Source organism: Mauremys mutica, chromosome 6 (genome assembly GCF_020497125.1).
Source record: "Mauremys mutica isolate MM-2020 ecotype Southern chromosome 6, ASM2049712v1, whole genome shotgun sequence".
Classification (NCBI taxonomy): Eukaryota; Metazoa; Chordata; order Testudines; family Geoemydidae; genus Mauremys; species Mauremys mutica.
This window is the reverse complement of record NC_059077.1, coordinates 21,432,259-21,455,122: the sequence shown is the minus strand read 5'-3', so window position 1 is coordinate 21,455,122 and position 22,864 is coordinate 21,432,259. Positions and strand designations below refer to the sequence as shown.

The following is a 22,864-nucleotide window of genomic DNA, read 5'->3' as shown; positions in this document are numbered from 1 at the left end:
CATGGGTTTGTCTGGCTCCCTTAGTTGTGAGCTATCTGATCCCACAGAGCTATTTCTGTGTCTTAGGTTATTATGATCCCCATTACCATTGTATCTGAGTAGTTGTGTACTTACCTCATATTTATCCTCACAACACCCCTGTACAATTATTATCCCCCTTTCACAGATGGGGAATTGAGGCACAGAGAGACTAAGTGACTTGGCCAAGGTCACACGTGGAGTCTAGGGTAGAGCAGGGACTTGAACCTGGATGTCTAAGTCCCGGGCTGGGGCCCAAACTACTGGATGATCCTTCCTCTCTAGTTAGTTGCCGTGAAGTCCCAACCCTTTCATCCCTATCACAAGCAGGATAAGGCCCCATTGTGAAATTAATTTTAAAAAACACAACAGAGAGATGTAACTTTTACGTGAAAGTTGGCCTGTTTTAAAAAATGAGTATTGCCCCAAGTGCAAATAACAATACAGCATGCCACAGCACATACACCACAGTATCCTGGTGTAAACATCCTTCCTCACAAAGATCTCAGTTATTGGCATATGATAGACATGAAAACAAAGCATATCCAGCATCTGTCTGGCCTGGTCTACATGGAGAAGTTGACCAGCATAGCTATTCTGGAGGAATAATAATAATAAAAAAATATATTCCCCAATAGTCAGAAGGCACAGTGGATTGGAAGCTACAGGACACATTTGTCTGTGTTTTCAGGGACTCTGATGCTGAATGGCCTTTGTAGCAGGTGGATTCAGTTTTGTTCCTCAGAGTTCAGCTTACAAATAAACTTGAGACAGGGAGAATACCAGATACCCAGGGAAGAAAAAGAGACGCTTCCCCATGAAGATCAGCCCTGCCATGGCCCAGATTAGCTATATTCCACAATAGCTCCTTGTATAGGGGTAGCCGCTTGCTTAGCTCCCCCTTGTGGTTAGGGTCACTTTGCAGGCACTCATTCCCTGTTAACCCTCACCTGCAGGCTCCCTAAGTACTCCACACAGCCTCACTTGTGGACAACAGCACTCCCCCACCCACCCCCAACCAGGGCTCATTTAATAACAGAAAAGGTTCAAACAATCTTCAGAGAGTCCCCAAAATAATGTCCATATCGATAACACAAAAATTCACATTCAGGGCTAGTTCTTCTGCCACACGCAGAGCTCTGTATGTGTGTCAGTCAGTCTGCTCCACTGGAAGCCATAGTTCCAGCCCTTTCTGGCTTCCTTCTTCTGTCAGTGTGTCCCCTGTTCTGTGTGAGGAGGCAATCTATATACTGGCCTTCTCCAGACAGCTCATCCCAATTGACTGGAAGAGATGGGAGCCCTGCCCTACCCCACACTACAAGGCTCCTGATCTCGGGCCCTTAAAGGAACAGTATCCTGGATTTCCCCCCCTTCCCCTCAATCCAACTCCTAATTCCCCAGGAGCACTTCCTCTCTTCTGCTACTGGGCCATTTCTTGGGCCTTTGTTCATTCCAGCTCCTTGGAATGGGGTCTTTTGGCCTCCTCTACTCTTATAGAGCTAGTGTACCGCATTACACTCCCCAGATAGACACTCCATTCCAGAATAAAAGTGACTTAATTCTGCAGTAATTACTTTGGAAGTGCACTAATTATTCTGCGACTTTTTTTTTTCCAGACTAGACTGACTATTGGGGAATTTTTTTTTAATTATTATTCCAGAATAGCTATGCTGGTCAACTTCTCCATGTAGACCAGGCCAGAGAGATGCTTGATATGCTTTGTTTTCATGTCTATCATATGCCAATAACCGAGATCTTTGTGAGGAAGGATGTTTACGCCATAATACTGCCTTCTACTTCGATGACTTCCAGGGTGACACATGGTATGGTTTCATTTCAATCATGTTAAATGCTTATCATGAACCCTCTCAAAAAACAGAAGTATTTTTTGTATACATACATAATTGGAAGCAAACTCAGTTAAAACAGGAGATCAGTATGAAATCCTGCAGGAATTGGGCATTTATGCAGATGTAAGCAGAGTCTGAATGAACTCTCCCTTGACAGCTAGCTGGGAGGGGGAAAGACTTCAGGAGCAAACTGTATTTACATGAACACACCTACTCCGCTTAGATATCCAGCAGATAGAGCTGTGTTGCTCAAAGTGATCAACTTTGGCTGGTCTTTGGGTTACAAACCACGTTAGTATTGAATGCAGGGGTAGTGAAATGCTGTTATCGATATTGTTGTCTTTATTGTATGAATAAAGGTGAGCAGAACTGGGAATCACCCTCAGATGAAAGGACCTTGTTAAGCCAGGGGCTCAAATGCCAGAACCCTGTGAAAGTAAGTGGTGGGGACAGGTGTCTCAGACAGGAGGTGTGGACTCCCCAAAGGGTCCCAGGTTTGGTTTAACCTATTCTTCCCCACTGTTTAAAGATAAAGCTAAATAGGCTTCATTAAGAGCCCTTTGTTATCTTAAGTGTTCAATGAGAGCTAAAATCACTTGTGGTGAGGCAGTATTTCTTCCCAGCCTGCTGAGAGCTAAAAATCACAAAGAGACTGACCTAGAGAGATCACAGCAGAGAGGCAGGTGGCAGCATGAGATGACTGACGGGCAGCTGGTGAAAATGGTGAGCAGTCAGCAGGGCGGCCAGGCGGTGAGGAGCAGTGGCTGGCAGGGTGGCCAGGAGGAGCAAGCCAGGTGCCTTCTTCCCTGGGTGGGAGATGAACTCACACAGATGGACCTCTGAACCCTGGGTCCTCACTGACCAAGGACAACCACCAGTGGGGCAGAGAGGGGCACAGTAAAGGAACTTTTGGTTGTAGAACTCAAGAACATGAGGCAGAAGGCACTACCCCACAGACTCTGGGGTGTGTGTCCTGCTCACAATTTTAGGTTTATGAATCCTGCTTGTGGCATTTTCCCTAATTAATGTTGGGTGACTTCCCTCCTTTCATTAAAAGTTTCTTTGCTACACTCAGACTCTGTACTTGCGAATGGGGAAGTATTGCCTTTCAGAGGCACCCAGAGTGGTGTGTAATTTTCCCAGGTTACTTAGTGTTGCTTGAGCTGGTTCTGTGTTGTATTGTTGAAAAGGAACCAACCCCTAGATATTGAACCTGGCCCTGGTTGCGGCCGGCTCCACCTGGCAGAAGGCTTACACATAAAATGACTTTTCATGGAAAAAGCAAATGCACAGAAGTGAAATCAAAGACGCCTCCAGACTATGAAACTTAAAGGGCTTTTCTAATCCATATATTTATTTTTGGAAAAAGCAAGTTCTGCAGTGAGTAGGGTGTAGATTTTGTGCTTGATATCAAATCTTCCGCTTGTGTGGAATGCAACAAAACATCTGGGTACAGGCGTATGCTTTTGTGATTGAACTTTATTACACTCAATGTGTGAATCCTACTCTGCCTGCTTATAAATAATGGATTGGTTTGGTATTTATAGTTGGTCCTGTTGGTGGATTTTGGGTTTTTTTTTTTAAGACCTCTGGATGGATAATCATTGATATATAAACATGGAGATATGTTCAAGGTCTCCTCTGTGAGCATTGTCCCTGTGGGTCTACGCTCTACTGCCTGCCTTGTGGAGCCTTTGCATCTTAGGTGGTGGGAGACTGAACCTTTTCTGTGGTGACCCCATAGGACTGGTGATTCATAACTTGCTGCTTATCCATTTCAGCATCTTCCTTCCTGTTTTCAAAAGACAGTTGAAGTCCCTTCTTTATCAGAGCTATTTCCTGTTTTGGTCAGTCTGCTCCTTTGCAAGATTACTCACCTTCTTGCATAACATTTCTCTTCTGGCTTTTTAGCACTGGGTACTTCTTCATTGCTTAGTTCAATTCTCCAAACTGAAAAGCCCTATCAAATGGTGCTGTTGATCTCACGAGAACCAGCTTTCTGTTGAGCTTTTCTGTACAGAAAGGGAAGTTCTTCCTCACTTTCTCTAAACGAATTTGTTCACCTGCTCTAATTAATACTCTTGTAACAGTTTCTTTGTACGTGTGATCAGCCGATTGCGTTATGTGTTACGGGTGGGATTTTCAGGAGCATTCAAAACAGGCCTAACTTCACTCCCATTGAAGTCAATGGTAAAAGCTCCATTGACTTTAGAGAGTAGCGTTAGGGCAATGACGAGCATTTCTGAACATCCCTCCCCATGTTTTTCCATAAGCCTTGATGAGTATTTCACCATTATTTTTAGTACCACTAACTTTGGACAGTATCCCATACCAGGAAACAAGAATCGATTGATCTGGAAGATAATTTTGTAATGAGTTCAATTTTTCTTAGCTTTGATATGATGATGATTTAACATTTACATTATGGCAGTGGCTAAATTATCATTTTACTTCTTATGTGGGCATAGGCAATTTCTAAAGATCATTGCGTTCCTGCAGTGCTTCCTCCTATGAGTAATCCTACTCATGAGCATGCATTACAGAATCGAATCATGTTGGTGTTATTACGCCAACGAAACAATCATAGAAGAGATCTGGAAATCATAACACATGAAAGGAGAGAACATATTCCTCTCCTATTTCCTGTCCTTTATCCTATTTTTTTAATTTTAGGTCACGTCTTAGCTTTAAATGTAGTGTGCTTATAAATGATCCACTTTCTGTTATTTATCAAACTCTTCCCCCTTTTTTTTTCTTTCCATCTGACCTCTCTTCTGTTAATCAAAAGCAGGATGTGCAATTTCAAAAGGGGACAGAGTCAGATGAATTAAAAGGTTAAGGTCAAATGGAAAGTATGTATATTGGAAAAAAAAATCCAAAATGGACGCTAATTTGTGTGTCAGCAAGATTGCCCGCAAAAATCTCTGGTATTTATCAATAATGGGAAGCTCTGAACATAACACATGCATCAAGACTCTAGCTTAAAAATAATAGCACTTATTTTGTCACAAGACCAATTATCTAGAGGTGTGCACAACTACTTGGTGATATCTTTATTGATTGCTTATTACATTACAGTAGAGCTCATAGTGTGCTAGGCGCTATCCAAATATGTAATGAGCAGTAGGGCCAGCCCCAAGCATGTCAAAATAGACCCCAAGAATTCATGAGATCATGAGACTTTAAAAACGTTAAGTTCTTTTTATTTGGTTTTTGAGCTTTTAGGGTGCAGTTGGGTCACATTTCCAGGCTTTGCTCTGCAACCATGGCAGTTAGAAACATTTTTTTAAAACAGGTAAGATGAGATTCTTACATAATCACTTGCCTCCAGGAGCTGGGGCATTAAGGAAACACTAAAATATTGCAAGGCTTGCAGCATGGAGAGAGAGACAAAGATAAAGAGCTGTTTGGATTTTTATCTTCCTGAATTTGCAGCCTTCAGTTTGAGTTCAGTGATTCTTGAGCTGTAGTGACATCACCTGGTGTCCATGCCTCTGTGCTCTGTAAACATAGCTGTTGTATGTGTCCTCCTTCCCCCAAGCATACAGACGGCTCCTATCTCCTCCCCCACTCCTTGGCAGCAGGGTAAGAGACAGAGCTGAGTGGGATCATGATATCCATTCTACGCTTACCTGCTATTACAGTATGTCCCTTTTGTATCACCAGGCTGTGATGGTGAATAGTCTTCCAAGAGTGTTTTTCCCCCCTATACCTCCATCCGTGTCCAGATCAGAAAGTTCTGTTAAGTGATCATCGAAATAGGGGTGAGGTGGGTCCTTCTGCAATCAAAAACTGAGTCTGCAATGAAGTTTTCCTGGCAGTCATTCTACAGAACTATATCAGATTGAAGATACCTTAAACTTATCAGGTTTGGACCTGTTAGGTACTTGGCGGGGAGACCTCCAAAGAAATTTCAAGTGCGACAAGAGGTGATGTTGATGACTGGGTAGGAGGCATATTTTCCTTTGAATCAGCATTGAACCAATATGGCTGCTGGAAGCCTCTTTGGGGTGAGTAGTAAAACCAAAGTCCTGATGACATTTGGTCAGGTAAGTATCTTATAGCACTTTTCACTAGAATTTGGGGTTTCAGCTGTGGTCTTCTAGCTAAATACCATTGTCGGTGTCAAATCCTGAGGTCCTGCATAACTTCACCTGATATCTGCAAATTGAAGTCCAACCCCCGCTACTTAAAAAAGACTGCAATCTGCAGTACTGTAGATAGAAGTTATGTTTAATATTGGTGAACGTAAAATAGTATCAAGTATCAGAGGGGTAGCCGTGTTAGTCTGGTTCTGTAGAAGCAGCAAAGAATCCTGTGGCACCTTATAGACTAACAGACGTTTTGCAGCATGAGCTTTCGTGGGTGAATACCCACTTCTTCGGATGCAAGTGGGTATTCACCCACGAAAGCTCATGCTGCAAAACGTCTGTTAGTCTATAAGGTGCCACAGGATTCTTTGCTGTAAAATAGTATGAAACTAAACAATAAATACAAATTCCCAAGGGTCTGTGCTCCTGTCAGTCTTGTGTCTTCCAATCCTCTCTCTTCTCAACTCTCATCTGAAATCATGGGCCTGATTCTCCACTCACCCCACTTGTACAACAGCAGAAGTCCACTGACTTAAAAGGAGTCACTCCTGATTTGGACCAGTATGTGGGTGAGAAGAGAATGTCTAGTCAGTCCCTGGTGTGTGCATGCCTTGACTTCTGTTTCCCTTTGATAGTGTTTAGCTCTGTAAAGCATTTTGGGGTCAATTTTCTATAAAAGGTGCTACCTAAACTAAAGTTCTGTTTCTGGGAATCTGCGCTTCCATGGAAATCTGCTCTGTAAAGACTCTTCCTTTTCTAAGGGACTTCACTTTAGTGAGGTTTCCCACATCAAACACGTGAAGGGCTAAATAGTGCAATGGGTTAATGCATCAGCTTTTCCTCTCTGGAGAGATGATTGATATAGCTTAGGTCACAAGTGAAACAAATTTCATGATCTTACCATAGTTCCCAGTGGACACTTAGCCACATTACTTACAAATCCACGGCATATGATGGAGCAGTTTCAGGACACTTGGTGGTCTTGGCATGGGCATAGGAAGGATTTTGCTGCTGAGGATTTGTAGTTGGCAGAGCTGTGTCAAAAGCAATACTTTGTATTTATATGCAACGTCCATCAAAGGATCTGAAAGTTAAACAAGATCCTGCAACATAGGGGAGCATTAGTCTCATTCTGTAGATGAGAAACTGAGGCATTGAAAGGTTGTGATTTTTCACAGGAAACTATAGTGCGGAGAACAAAAACAGATTTACTGAATCTCCGTCCTGTGGGTTGTTTATCTAAAAATCATCTTTTAAAAAAAAATATAGAAATACCATGGGACAGATCCTCATCTGGTGTGAGTTTTGCATCACTCTATTGACTTGAAGTCAATAGAGCTACATGGATTTACAGATCTAGCGTTGATAAATAATATGCTGCAAACCACAAACTAAGATATCAGTAACAGCATCACGTCTTGCTGGTCTCCTGACAGAAAAGGAAGAAAGCACTATTTCTTGTTTGTTTGTGTGTTTTGGCTATCTGAATTATTGATATGTCCCCTGAAACGGTCTGTAATTTCCCATAGAGCACAGAGGCATTTCAGTGGTAAGGGCAGACCTGGTCAAGCTGCTCGTGTTTCTGCTGCTGAACTTAGCATACAAGCTGTTCAGAGCGGCAACAGATGTTTCTGCTTTTTAAGGTCTCTGGGAACCTTATTGAATATATATATTTTTTTTAATGTAGGAACAAATGCCAACATAGCCGAGATCCAAAAAGCTTGACCTCAACCTTATGTTGTTGTTGGAAGGTATTGTGCCTGGATATCCTATTGTCCTTCTCATGTAATAAGAAGGGTTATGAATCCCAGATTTGTTTTTTCACACATACAGAGTTTATGGATAGTTGCTGTTATTCAGTTATTCTAATAATTCTCATGGCAGAAAAATACTGGAAAATAATTGAACATGGAAGGCATGATCTCTCTTGATGCCGTGAAGTACTCGAGATGCACCTTGCTTATGCAATGTTGACTAAGCTGAAAATGTAACTTAAAACAGATCTTCCACCCATGATTTTGCTTGTGCCTTGAGCAGTCACTAGCCAAATGACAATAAAGCCAAACATTTCAAGAGCATTTACTGACTTTGACTCTGTTTTGTGTGCCCAGCAGGAAACATCTACGGGACCTGAGCTGGGAAGCCAATAAACAGAACACACACAATGAGTGGACATTCATGATTATTATTTTTTTTGGGGTGTGTGTGCTAGATTCATCCCCTAAATGCAAATAGCATCTCCCGAGGCTAGAGAGGCCTTGCACATCAGGTGGCTTTCCCTTCAGGGCAGGCTGTGTTCCACAGACACCTTCTCTTGCGGTTCCTGATAGAGAAAGGACAACTTTAGTTTCCAATGGAGGCTTCACATGAGCACTGTAGGCAGTGGCTGCTCAGAAGATACACTGAATCAGCGCATCCCCTGGTCTCCCTACCTTCACCTCTTCTCTGGCCAGCTCTGCCTATGTTTGGGACAGCACTGGCCCTGCAACCTGGCTTATACTACCATAAGTTGTTAAATACGCAAGGGTTAATTTAGTCTTTCCAGTCAATTTTTGCAATAAAACCATGTTTGCAATATAGGCGCCCCATTCATACATAAGTGTCATTTGGAACAGAAGTTAACAGTTCGTGGTTGTATATTTTTAGCCAACAAAGTGACAAATTACTCAGCTAGCCTTTGCTTTCAAGTCTAAAAATTGAATGCTTTTCTCTAGACAAATGTTGGCTCATACTTTTTATGAACTGGGCTCAGGACTTTCTAAAGAGTTTTATGGTTCAGCATCAATGTTCCAAAAGGCTTTTAAGAAAATCCATGTGTGCTCCTCTCTTGAAGCTGGCTGAGTGAGGTGGGAATGTTTAACGGTCTGCCAGGAGCGCCTATCAGCACTGAAAGAAAACAAGGCTTTCAGTACTCCCTGTCTCCTGATTCACAAGTGTTTAAAGCCTTCAGGTTATCATTTAAACTTTAAAGTCTTCCAGCCTTTATTTAGAGATGAGTGGAATGAGACCGGTGTGGCAATGTGTGTATTACCAAACTATCTACAGTGAGCTGGGTAGCTGGCCTGGAACACTGTGATGTCATAACATGCCTCTGTTTATAACATTCAGTAGTGCAGTGGATAAGACTAAATCTTGCCTATGGCTCTATTCAGTTTAGAGTGTTGCTTGCATATAGCCTCCTTTGATAGAGAGTCAGAGGTGGATACAAGTCTGGGTGCTATGAAAATAATACTCTGTGCTCTTGCTTTGATGGTAGGCAGTATGTAGCCCATGTACAATGTTTGGAAACCAGTGGGTGTGTTCACAGTTTAAGCTGGTGGACCAGTTCATGCTCCAAACACTGTCCCAACTCTTCTCAGGGCTTTTCTTTAGTCACAAAGATTCAAAACCAGTCTCATTGCCCCATGGGGTCTTGCTCAGCCCTTGTCTCCAGGGTTTCAGTCATTACAGCCTTTGGTGCAGGACTTCATGATGCTTCCTAGCTGAGGCTTTCTCCACGTAACTCCTGCTCTCTGCAGGTATCTCCTGCTCCAGCCTTCTGTTCAACAGGCACAGAGAGCCACCTGCTTCCTGGTCCTTCCCTGACCCTGGGTTTCCCCACTCTGCTCCTCTGAGGCAAGAAGCTTTACATGTGATTTCCTATAGAACGTGTGGCTAAGAGAAGATATGTGCCCTACAACTATAGCTCCCAATTTTAAAGGGCCCAGGGCTGTCCCAGGAGCACTGGAATGTGATTACACGCTCCTAAGACCCAGTGTCCTCCTATTGCACTATAGTTCAACATGACTGTTTGCCAGGAAACCAAACAAAACTTCCTGAGCTACTTTTTTCATATTTGGCTAGAATGTCATATGTCCATAACTGAATACAGACCCAAACTTCAACCTCCCATCTGAGCCTTTTCAGATTAGGGCTGCCAACCCTCCAAGATTGTCCTGGAGTCTCCAGAAATTAAAGATTAATCTTTAATTAAAGATTATGTCATGTGATGAAATGTCCAGGAATTCATCCAACCAAAGTTGGCAACCCTATTTCAGATCTGGATCCCCCAGGTGAGAACGGGCTCCTCATCTGGATTCTGGGCCAGATTGAAAGTGTGACCAGATCCGTTTTTACGTGTAGGCAAAACCAACTTAAATCTACTTAGGTTTTATCTCTATTAAATCTTCGCCTTGACAGGTTACAGTTCAAGCTGCAGACCCAAACGCTAACCCTCTTATAGATATGGGCACAGTTTCCTTCCACATCCTCTCTTTAGATCTAACATTGCTTTTCATATAGCCTTCTCAGTGACACACGGCCATGGTTTTGCTATTATAAAAGTGGGAAAGAGGTGTTTAATATTTGCCACTGAAATGATTAAAGCTATTGCTTTAAATAGGAGTTTAGTAGAAATGGAGACAGACATTCTAAACAAGCACTTCTGAAAAGAACCGTGGCTGACGGGGCATTCAGGGGATTTACTCCCTCATAGAGAGGGAGAGTTGCTAAATCTCTCTCTCCCCATACAATAATATAAATGTAGTAAATTCTACATCTTGCTGTCTGCAAGTGCCATGTTAACTTTCCCTGTTAGGTCTTAAATAATCATAAGATACTGAAGCTCATTTCCGTAGCAGTTAATAATAAAGCAATCACAAAAGAGATCCAAAGGGGCCCTTGTGACTAGCATAATATGGATCCAGAATTATCCCAGAAGTTTATATTAGTTGCATTATGGCAGTGCCTAGTGGGCCCTTTGTGCTGGGCACTGGACAAACACTTACACCTCTACCCCGCATTAAATCAAACTTGCTTTGGCCTTTGATTGACAGACACCAATCCCCAGCTCTCCGGTCCCTGGCTAGTTTTAGAGCTCTTACAAACCCTACTCTAGGCTGAGGGGCCAGCATGGTGGCAGCTGTGACCACAATGGGTCTGAGTTAATCAGCAGCTACCCCCGGGCTGTTTGCTGCAATCTCGCTCTAGGCAGGGAACAAGGAAGTCCTGTTTTCCCACCCCTGGCGATCCCCCCATGCAAGGGCTTGGTCTCTGTCCTCTCTTCCCACCCTGCTGGGAGAAGTGGCTCCTCGGTCCTGCTGAGGGCCATGCCGACTGGCTACGGCCTTTGCTATGTGGGCAGCAGGGACCATGCAGCCTGACTCCTCGATGGGGAGCTGGGCCCTGAGGGGTGGGGTGAGGCTCGGGCGGGGCACTGCACCAGCGGCTCCCACATCTCTCCCACTGTGCCCTTCTGCTGCGCCCCACCGCTGCCGCCCCAGATTGCTGGTAGATGCAGGAGCTGGGTGAGGCTGCCCTGCGGGTGGCTGCTCCGGAAGCATGTCCAACGTGGTGGCAAAATAACGAGCTCTGTGCAGGTAGAGATGGGTCCGTTCGCGTGTGCTGGCACCTTGCTGCAGGGGGCTGATGGGCTGTTACATAGAGGACTCCACTCCGGGCTGTCTCGGGCTGGCCGGTGCGTCCTGTACCTGCCCACGCCTCTGATCGCTCACTGGGGGGGGTAGGGCTGTTGGCTTGTGCACTGGGAGTTGTTAGCTGAACTGTGCTGCCAAGCAGCACCGTTATCTTTCTCTTAGCCAACAGGGGAGCAGCCCTGCCCACCAGAGCGCTGCTTTACCGCGTTATAGCCGAATTCGTGTTATATCGGGTCGCGTTATATTGGGGTAGAGGTGTAGTAAGGAACAGTCCCTGCATCCCCAAACAGATTACAATGTAACTAGACAAGACGGACTAAGGGAGGGAGGAAAAAGAGAGCCACAGACTTGCCCAAGGTCAGACAGAAGGTCAGTGAAGAGATGAGAACCATGATCTCCTGGCTCAGTCGTGTCCTGACCGCTAGATCACACCACCTATCACCGTGTCAGTCATGATCTTTTTGCCCCTGTAGTTTGCTGACAATTTGCTTTGTTTGTAATGTCGGACCCCCCCTACTAACGACTTGAAAGGCAATTAACCTATCCATGAATACGTGAAGAACTTGAAGTAACGGAAGCTGTTTCTATGGTAGCTCTGTGTAGTCTGTCCATGCTATGCCATGTTTTATATTCACAAAGACCCTTAGTTCAAAGGATTATTTGTTAATTTAACATGTTCACTCTAAAATGGGAAATACTGTATTAAAAGAAGATAAAGGGCCAAATTTTCAGCATTGCCTTAACTGGGCCTCTGTTTTTCCAGATGCATTTTAGTGCAGTTATTTGGGGCCACAATTTAGATCATTCCAGTGTTCAAGTCCCTAACAGTCTGCAGATCAGGTTCTGAAGCCTCTTAGTGCCCTAATATGCTTTCCCTATAAATTTCTGCACTCCAGAATGCAGATGGCCGTGTCTGAACAATCTAGTCTTACTGTTTGTAAGGTCATAAGAATACTAAGACTAAAAGAGTAGAACCATTTTAAATCCGTATCTAACCTTCTCATTTCCACAGTGTGCAAAACACTGCAGATGACCTTTTGCAGTGCCAGCCCTGTGTGGGAACTAGTGACAAGTCATGAGTAGCTCTTGGAGACTTTGATTCTTAGGCTAACACTTAGGTTGCCCTAGCTCCGTCGCACAGTATGTCCCCGATAGATGAATTTAAGTCAACCTAAGCCCTGGTGTATGCATGACTACACTGATAGAAGCATTCTTCTGTCAACACAGCGACTGCGTCTGTACTTAACTGCAATGTCTCAAATGGGTGGCTTAACTGCAGCGATGGAAAATGTCTACAGCCTGGTGCTACAGCAGCATAGCTACAGTGCTGCGGCTGTAGCTATGCTGCTGGAGCAGTAGACATACCCTTAAACGTGATCCCTTCAGGTCAAGTTGGTGGGCTAAAGTGGAATACTTTTCAAAATTTGCACTGCCATTGCTTAAGCTGTACCAGCTAAATGGATGTACTTGGTAACTGCAGTACAACGTACCTGTGTGTGTGAGAGAGATGCAAATAAGTGTGTGAGTAAAATATCTATTTTATACTTCAAATCCATTACTCATCTGAATCGAGAGTGAAAAAAATGTTGCCCTCTGCATACCCATTGAGAGAGATTAGATAGATGTATATGTAAAAGGGGGAAACTTGTTTCACTCTCTTGATTCAGATGAGTGATGTAACTGAAGCAAAGGCAATAAGACTGCAGTGCTAGAGAACTGGAAAGGGCTCTTCCCTGAAGAGTCAGTCCTGCTCCCACGGAAGTCAGTTACAAACTACTATTGATTTCAATAGGAGCAGAATGAGGCCTACGGAGCTACACCCTAAAGGTGCTGAGCTTCCTCAACTCCCTCTAAAGCAGTGGTCCCCAAACTGTGCAGAGGAACATTTGAGGAGGCATGGCGGGGCCTGGGCCTGCGGGGAGGGAGAGCAACCCAGCCCAACTCTGCCCCAGCCACAGCTCCCGACCATAGCTTCACTCCTGGGTGCAGCCCTGGCTCCTCACTGCAGCTCCACTCCTGGCCCTGCGTCCCCTCCACCCCCAGCCTCGGCCCCCTGCCATGGCTCCGCCCCTGGCCCTGGCCCCGTCCCCAGCTGCAACCCCGGCCTTGGTCGCTGGGTCTCGGTCCAGCCGCGGTTCTGGACCCGACCTCGTCCCCCTTACCTCTGTCCACGTCACCCCCACCCCCGCCACAGAAGCCATGGCCCTGCTCGTGGCCCTGGTTCCCGACTCTGGCTCCCAGGGGCAGAGGGGTTTGGATAAGGATAAGGGGGGGACATGATGTGAAAAGTTTGGGAACCACTGCTCTAAAGCCCGTAGGAGCTAGAAGTACTCTCTGCCTAGCAGGACTGGGCCATTACCTACTGCTGTAATGCTCCATGGTGTTTTGTACACATTTTAAACCCTTACTGTCCTATTAAGAGAGATTTATGTTCTTGAGTCTTATCAATATTTACAAAATGTATCTGATCTCTGGCAATCGGTCCAGCATTCGTTCACAGCTGGCTGCCCATGGAAGTCACATGAAATCTGATGGGAAGTTTCACAAGGCCGTGTTAGGTTGGGGCAGTAGTTAACTCATGCCAACCCATAGTTAAGGAATAACTTCTAGAAAGAGAGTCAGAGTAGCACACTCCTTCCTTCATTCTATAAATATGCTGTTCAAATGCTTCCTTTTTATGCCATACAGTAAACTTCCATGTAATTTGCATTACAATGGACAGTGATCAAATGTGTCCAGAACACAGAGAAATTATGCACCCTATCCCCTAAATCTTAATGGAACTATGCAGGTCCCTCCCATCACAATGGGGCTAACTCCTTACCTAGATTGTAAGCTCTTTGGGGCAGGGGAGCACCTAGTGCAATGGAGTCCTGGTCTATGAGTGGAGTTACAGTAGGTGCTACAGTACAACTAATACTGACTCTCTGTAACAGCTGGTTTTTAGCTTTCAATAGCTGAACTATTCCTTTTCTAATTCTTTCTAGCCTGTGCACGTGTCAAAGGCTGTGTGAAGTCAGAGGGAGTGAAGGGCATGCAGCACCTTCCAGGATCCAGACCCATGTTGCTGACACCTAGAACACTATCCTGTGTTTCTCTATGGGTATGTTTTTTGCATTTTGTTTTGTGTTTTTTCATATTCTATTACTCGGCTTATCCGAACACTTTTGTTTCAGTGGTTTTACTGTATCAGCTGTGGTGATGTTGAACGGTTGCATTGCCACGCCTAATGAGATCAGTTTTCTCACGTCACCAGTTAGGGTGGCCACCGCTGCAGTACAGAAAACTGGGACATCCGGGATGATCCTGAATGCTTAAACTGGCCAGCTGGCAGTGTGCAGTGAGGACCCTTATAGATTTTTCCAGGTCAGCTCCCTCAAAAAAAAAAAAAAAAGGATGATCCCTGGCAGGTAGCAACTCTGGTATTGGGGCAATTGGTGCACAAGAAAAATATTGGCTGTGAGTAACTTAGGATATACTGACATCTAGTGGCTTTGTTAGAAGAAGTGAGCTTTAGCTCACGAAAACATAAAACAAGAAGTGGCTCCTGTTTTCTATAATTTTCTTCCTAAAGGTACGTTGTAAGTACAACAGTAAAACCCCTGCGTTGCTGGAGAGAAGAAAAAGCAGCAGTCCTTGCCCAAGATTTTTTCAAGTTTGTCAACTTTTTCAAACACTAATATAGAGAAATATAAATGCATACATATTGTTTTACTCTCTGTTATTTAGTGTAATCACTTCTGGTGAATGTACCTGAGTTTGAGGGATTTCTAAGCTTGACTTGGCGCAATGGTAAAAAATAAAAAAATGGATAAACCTAAATCCCATATTCCTCACATGAGAAATGGGTAAGCTCACGTTACCCTCGAGTACGCTCAGTGACCGGTTCGCGCGAACCAATTGTTAAATTTAGAAGCTGGTTTAGAACCGGTTGTTAAAGGGGTGGGCAATTGGGAGAGGGAGGTTTTTCTGTCGTTACACCGGCCTGCGGGCCATATCCGGCCTGCCTGAGCTCCCGGCTGGGGAGGCTCCCCCTGGCTCCACCCCTGCCTTCCCCTCTCTCACAAAGCCTCAGTGTGCTGCACCGCCGGCGCCAGCAGGGCCGGCTCCAGACCCCAGCGCGCCAAGCAGGCGCGTGGGGTGGCATTGTCGGGGCAGGGCGGCATTTGGCTCCGGCGGACCTTCCGCAGTCATGCCTGAGGGAGGTCCACCGGAGCCCCGGGACAAGCGGACCTGCCGCAGGCATGACTGCGGAGGGTCCCCTCTTCCCGCGGCTCCGTTTGAGCTCCCGCAGGCATGCCTGAGGGAGCTCCATCCGAGCCGCGGGACCACAGGACCATCCGCAGGCACTTCTGCCCCGGCTGCGGGACCGGGGCAGGGCGGCGCGAGCGGCGCAGCGCACCGCCCTGCTTGGGGCGGCGGAATTTCTAGAGCCACCCCTGGGCGCCAGCCCTCTGGACCACTCCTGGGCAGCTCTGCAGCTCCTGCCACTTTGAGCAGCATGGTAAGAGGATGGGGCTGTGAGCTCCAGCGGGCCGCGCGGCATCCATACATGCTGCCCTGAGCAGCATGGTAAGGGGGTGGGGCTGTGAGCTCTAGCGGGCCATGCGGCATCCATCCATGCTGCCCTGAGCAGCATGGTAAGGGGGCCGGGCCAGGCCGGGGCTGGGAGGGGGCTGGATAAGGAGCAGGGAGCGGTTGGAGGGGGTGGTCAGGGGATGGGGAATGGGGGGCGTTGGGTAGGGGGTGGAGTCCTGGGGGGCAGTGAGGGTGGGGGGATCTCGGGAGGGGGTGGTCAGGAGACGAGCGGGGGGGGGGTTGATGGGTTGCGGGTTCTGAGGGGGGCAGTTGGGGGCAGGACGTAGGTGGGGGTTGGTTGGGGGGGACAGACAGGGGGCTTGTACTCACCAGGCAGTTCCCTACCGGGTATTCAGTGGCAGGTCCTTCACCCGAGACCCGAAGCGAGTCAAGAACCTGCTGCCGAAGTGCCACTGAAGAACCGGTAGGGAACTGGTTCTTAAGCCTTTGGCAGCTCATCACTGAGTACGCTACTGGCTTAGTGTGGTCACTGAATATGACACGCTCTACCAATGAAGCAGCAGCAGTAAGTGGCAGTGTTCCTTTGATCGTCCTTGGTATTCAGACAGTGGAATGTTGGGATGTACTGAAGGCAGATCACCATTAACTAGACTATTCCCTATGTACGGTAGAAACTGGAGACACTAAATGGAAGGGAAGTTGTTAAAATGTCTAGATATGTCCATTGTGCCGGTTTTATGAATGCTTTATGTTTATATTTTGTTTGCAGCATTGTTGTAGCCATGTTGGGCCCAGGATATGAGAGAGACAAAATGGGTGAAGTAATATCTTCTAGTGGACCAACTTCTGTTGATGAAGGAGACAAGCATTCCAGATCCACAGAGCCCTACATCAATATCAGATGGTACAGACATACAGTTAGGAAATCCACTTCCGCCCTTGGACACTGAAACTCCATAAAGAGCAAAGTTCTGTTAAATCTCTCATGTAACTTTTTGATTGTTTTGAATTAAATATTAATTGCCATCTCAAGGTCAAAGGAAGCAATTAAAACTGGTTGTTTGCAAAGGAAGCCATCAGTTAAGATTTAATGTGTTTGGCCCAAGTTGAACTTCAAAATGGAATATTTAAAAGACTGTTTAAAACGGATAACACATTTGAATGACAGCATTGCACATACCGACCTGAGCTCACAGGAAGCCTCATCAAACTTATCCATAGATTAATAGATTCCAAGAAGAACCATAGTTATCATCGAATCTGACCTCCCGTATACTACAGGCCCTAGAAATTCCCTACAATAATTCTTAGAGTAGAACTTTCAGAAAAACATCTGATTTTTAACTTCCATTAAAATCAATGGAAAAAAGACTCCTGAACGCAATGAGAGCTGGACTAACTGCAGAATTCTTGAGTGAAGCCTAAAACTTTGGACATGTAAACTTTATACTGCAAAAATATCTTTTTTTTTTAAATTGTCTTTGACAGCTGTGAGAAATTATGCTGATCTAGTCTGAAACTCTGAATTAGACACTGAACTAGAAGATATTTGGCCGTATGTAACGAATATCGTGAACATTGGTCCCCTTAGGCCAGGCCACAGGTACACTGGCATAGCAGAGCGGAGGAAATATACATCCCCACTGCTGTGCTATTCCTTTTGTGAGGATAAATATATTCCTATGGCATGAGTCACCAGATGGTGGAATTATATAGTCTTACACATTTTCTTTCTCAGTGTTTGAGCAAGTTTTTAGTCTTGGAAGAAATGCTGTGTTGCTTTTCTGATGTAGATTCTTTGGAAGAGCTGTGACAACTTGCAATAAGGGAATTTGCTCTTTGCCTTAATCACTCATCTAGATTCAGTTCTTGAGGCACAGCTCCCTGGAAACCAAACACCAGTGCTTGGGCTGAGATCCCTGAAAGAGGGAATTGCCTGGGTGCTGTTGATGACCCCCTCTGCTCAGGGACTGATATTTGTGTAAATCAAACAAGTTACACCAAGAAAATGCACAGACCATGTCACAGATTTCTCCTCCAGTAGGAAGTTGATCTACAAGGGCTCAGTATCAGTTACTGCTTGGCAGAGGGATGACGCTCTGATTTTAGTCTCCTGAATGGTCAGTCTGGCATCTTCATTCATGAACATTACATTTAAAAAACAACCACCTCTTTCACTGTTGATCTCACAGCACAGGCTACTGAGAATAGGAAAGAAACAAAATCAATACAGTCTGGGGCTGATGAGTATTATCTCAGGTGTTTTTGGGGCCTAGCATGGAGACAATGTGCATTCTCTCACTTGTCAGCCTTCTCACTCCCCATCTCCTCTGAGAGGTTTAGGAACAGATCTCCATTCCATATGGGTGGAGAGGTAATCACATGTGGAGGGCAGGGCATCCTGCTTCCTCGCAGCTATTTATTTTTCACTGAGTGCCAAGAACTAGCTGATTTCTGAGGATGTTGTTGTTGCTAACTTGTTTCACCCTATCCTTCCCTCCCAAAGGTGCGTTTCAATGGGAGAACTCTGAAGCACCTATGCTAAAATATTGTATAATGTATCAAATCCGCTTTGTGCCTATGGGACAATCAGGAAATCTTCTATGATAGCTACTCCATAAAACTCCTTACCTTAAGCCAGTTGTTACTGGTGGAGAAAGAAATCTCTGGATAATTGTACAGGAAAATACCTGCTTTGCACAAATGCTCCAGACTGCTTCTAGTCACCACCCAAAAACTATAGAACCCTTTCTCCACTCAAATATTAACTGCTAGCAGCTACATAGCAATGTAGTTTATATATGTACTTTGAATTGAAGGCCATAAGGAAACTTCAGCAGTTTATATAGATGATTAGTAAGACTTAGTACTCAACACCATCAATGGGCTTTATGAACATAAATTAATGCTTACAACACCAAGTGTTTCCCCCATGTTACAGAAAGGGAAATGGAAATATTAGACTGTCACCCTCTGACACTATGTCACAGCAAGATTAGAACTCAACAGTTCCTGGCTGCAAGCCTATCTTCAGATAATGCCTCTCTACAGACATTCTTGCCGCATGTAACTTAATATGCCATTTTTAGTTGCAGTATTCTAGAATGGAATGTGTGCATCCAAATTGTTTTAAAGGTTTGATCTGTATACCTAGTTTTGGTCTCACTCTTTTCTAATTTTTTCTGACCCAGCTGTGCAATACTGCGTGTGTCTGGATTCACATTTAAAAATTAGTCTTGATGGCATTCTGCACCAAAAAATGAAAATTTTGCACACAACATTTTAAAATTCTGCACATTGTCTTTGTCAAATAAATATGGAGACTCCAGCATGGCATTGGGCTGCACAGAGGGAGATCACTCTGCAGTTCCCCTGCCCTCCCCAGCACATGGACTCAGTGGTGAGGCTGCACCCAACCCTGATACAGTGTAAGGACCAGGCCTGCCCCAGAAACATCCCATGGCCCCGCCCCTCTGTGCCAGGTGCACCAGGTGTGGGCAGGCAGGCTCAGCAAGGCAGGATCCAAGTGTGAAGGGACTTAGTATGGGGGATCCAGGTGTGGGTTGAGAGGTTTCTATGTGGGGCAGTCTGGGTGCAGGTGGCTCAGTGGGGAATCTGGGTCGGGGGGGGATCTGGATGCACAGGAGCTTGTTGTGGGGGGTTCTGGATGCAATGGTAATGGGACTCTGCATGGGGTCCAGGTGATGGTGGTTGGGGATCAGTGGGGGCAGGGGTCTGGGTATGAGCACAGAGCTCGGCAGGGGGGTCTAGGTGTGGGGGCCTCAGTGGGGAGTGTGGCTCGGTATTGTGGGGATCCAGGTGTGGATGGTTCAGGGTGGTTTAGGGGGTGTGGGGCTCATGGGGGTGGTTCTGGGGGTGTGTGGGGGAGTGAGGCTCAGCGGGAGGGTCTGGATATGAGGGGGTCTGGATATGTGGGGGTTGGGTGGATGGGGGAGCAGCTCCCTGTACAGTGACCCCTCCCCCTGCAGCAGAGGAGCGATAGCTGCAGGAAGCACGGTGAGGGGGAGGGTGGAAGAGTTTGCAGAGCTTCCTACAGCTGGGGGAGAAATCTGAGGGTGGGTCTGACATGGCCCCAGATGTTGTGCAGGAGAAGAGGAAGTCCTGTCCTCCCCAGCCCAGCCAGGACTAGCAGCTGAGCCTGGTGCAGGGTAGGCACCACCATCTGGATCTTCCCCAGTCCTGCCCCCTGCCCCAGGATTTACCTCTCTGCCAGCTGCCCTGGGCACCCAAAATGTACCGCTGGGGTGGGTTGAATGACTACTCTTGTGACTTCCCTTTGCTTCCCTGTCAGGAAGTCATTGTTCTGCTGGGAAGTAAAAAAAATCTGCGGGGGACATCAATTCTGTGCATGTGCAGTGGTACAGAATTCCCCCAGGAGTAAAAAATGCATGCCACACCTAATTCCTTGCACCTCACTTCTCATATGCACTTTGGTGTGAAAATGTTGGCTTGGAGTTGCACAAATGGTGTGAACCATTTTGAATGTTTAGTCCACTGATTCTGATATATGCCATGCCATAGTGCCATTGCTCCTGGTACTTGTTTCAGTTTCTTTAGTGTGCACATAGCACCAGACTTTGGCCTGCCATTTTGAATGCACATGTTAAACAGGAAACTGACAAATGATGATGACCAAGTTTTCTAGCCACAATTTTTCACAGTGCTCCAGAAATCAAACTGCAATGTTTGGAGAGAAAAAGGGACCTGCTCCTGATCCCATTAAAATCCATGAGAGTTTTGTTATTGATTTTAATGGGACTGGGCCCAAAGGGTGAGAGTCCCAAATACACTACTCCATTTTGCCATTACCCATGTAGTTTAGAATGCTATGCCTTTTGACCTGTGTGGTTAGCTAAATTCAGGATGTTGCAAGTTGTTCCAGTTAGGAGGAGAAATTGATGAGAGTTGGGTATTTCTTTGATGCAATCTTCTTTATTTACAGAGTCCTGTTTCCCTGAACACAGTAGAAATTAAACAGCAGGAGCCAGTTTCTTTGCTCGCTGTCCCAAACTTGCCTTTCCAGCCAGCACTCTGTGCCCCAAACGCTTTCTCTCTCAGCTTTCTCTAGGGCCATACTGCCAGCACTGCTGGCACTGCTTGCTGGCTGCCTCTCATTCACCCACATGCACCTTACCCAAGCAATGCCCAGCTGAGTCCCTGCCTGTTTCATTAGGAAAGAGTAGAGCTGAATGCAGGTTAAGTTGAACTTATTAAACCCTGTGGACTATTCTGTCCATGGAGCTGAGTTGCTTCCAGCCTAACTCCACCTGTACCTGTTCCCCTGCTGCCTTCTCAGTAACGGCCCTGCCAAGGAACATGGGTCATCTGACTCCAGTTCCACCGATCATGATACATTGCCAACATAGTTAAAATTCCTGAGTGGCCTTGGGTTTGCCTTTGTTTTGGCTGGAGACGTGGGCCTGCATTTGGAGCGGAGGCTGTTTAACTGTTGCAGCTGCCTTCTTACGATGGCTTCTTTACATTTATCCTGAATATATGACGGTGGTTATGCCTGACCTGTAATAACAAGGTTTGACCCAACCCTAACAATAGCTTGATTTCTGTGGCGTGTGTGGGTGTGTTACTGATATAACTTTGGGGTTTTTTTATGGAAGGCACCTTTAAATTTCTAGGGAGTCTACAGGAGCAGCTGCCATTTTGAAACTAAGTTAATACATCACGTCTTCTCTGCGCCCTTTCCTCTCCCATGGGATTTTAGTTTTATTCATTCTTGTTTTGTTGTTTCCCTTAAGCTAAAACAAATTATTCAAGCTGGAAATATGGGGTCTCTCTGTGTGTATGAAAAATCATGAATGTTTTCATGTAACTGACACAAGAGACCTGACTGATATAGCTGCTGGTTTCTGAAAACCTGTGTTTTCTCATCCAAATTACCGCACACAGATTGGGCAGCCTGCAGAGGGCGGCGGGGAAGAGATGCATGACAGCTAATAGGGGTGAGAATACAACAAAAACCAGTGGGACTGGCCCATTTTTCACCTTCTCGCCTCCTGAGAATTACGAGCAAATGGCAAAAATGCCTCTTAAATTGAGGGCTTTAGTTACAGAGTAACACAGAGCTTCAGTCACTCAAAACACATTCTCTCTTTACATTTTGAAAAAGTTCTACTGCTAACTTGACAACCTGTCTTGCTGAAAATAATAAGACTGAAAACCCAATCCTGCTTTGGTTGAAGTCAGAGAGGGAGTTTTGCCATTGACTTCCACAGGAGCAGGATGTAACTCTATATGTTGTCACATCATTAGTAATCTGACTTTCGGTGTTGCTGCTCTCTGGGAATTTTAGGAAATCTCGCTGTTGCAGTATAAATGTAACATGAATGGGTCCATGAGATACTGAAGCTAGTGCTGTGAATACTACAGCTTGCCAGCTACTCAAATAACTGACTGCAGATTTGCCCATCGCTGTTGCAAATACTCCAGAGCAGAAAGAAACACATTTTGCAATAAAACCCAGGGTGAGAACAGTCTGTCTGAAATGCAACAATAATACCTAGCTTTTATACAGCACGTGTCATCAGTAGAACTCAAAGGAGGGCAACATCATTGTCCTCTTTTTGCCGATGGGGAAACTGAGGCATGGGGAGTGGGGCAGTGACTTGCCCAAAGTCACCCAGTAACCCAGTGGGTGAGTCCCAGTCTGGTGCTTTTCCAATAGGCAGCACTGCCTCCATATGGACAGTGCAATGATTTCAGATTTGTCATGAGAACAATGGGCAACTGATAGGATTCTTACCTAGACTGCACACCTTTTGGATGCAAGTTCTTCCACGTCAGAAAAGGTGGATTTGCCACCCAATATAGGTATGAATATCTAGTAGTCTTTGCAGTGTTTTCACATTTACAAACAAATGTATTTGTGTACTGGCAAGTTATATTTGCAATGTACATATGTTATAGAGCAAGATTC

General features: G+C 45.5%; 1 long non-coding RNA gene across 1 annotated transcript in view; it reads left to right on the top strand.

Moving 5' to 3' along the window:
* The window catches only part of LOC123373363, a 31,629-nt gene extending 14,778 nt beyond the window's left edge, over nt 1-16,851 (top strand). The window contains exons 2-3 of the long non-coding RNA XR_006580689.1: nt 14,361-14,476; nt 16,682-16,851. This is a non-coding gene — a long non-coding RNA (uncharacterized LOC123373363). The remainder of the gene's footprint in view (nt 1-14,360; nt 14,477-16,681) is intronic.
* The last annotated feature ends 6,013 nt before the right edge of the window (nt 16,852-22,864 follow it).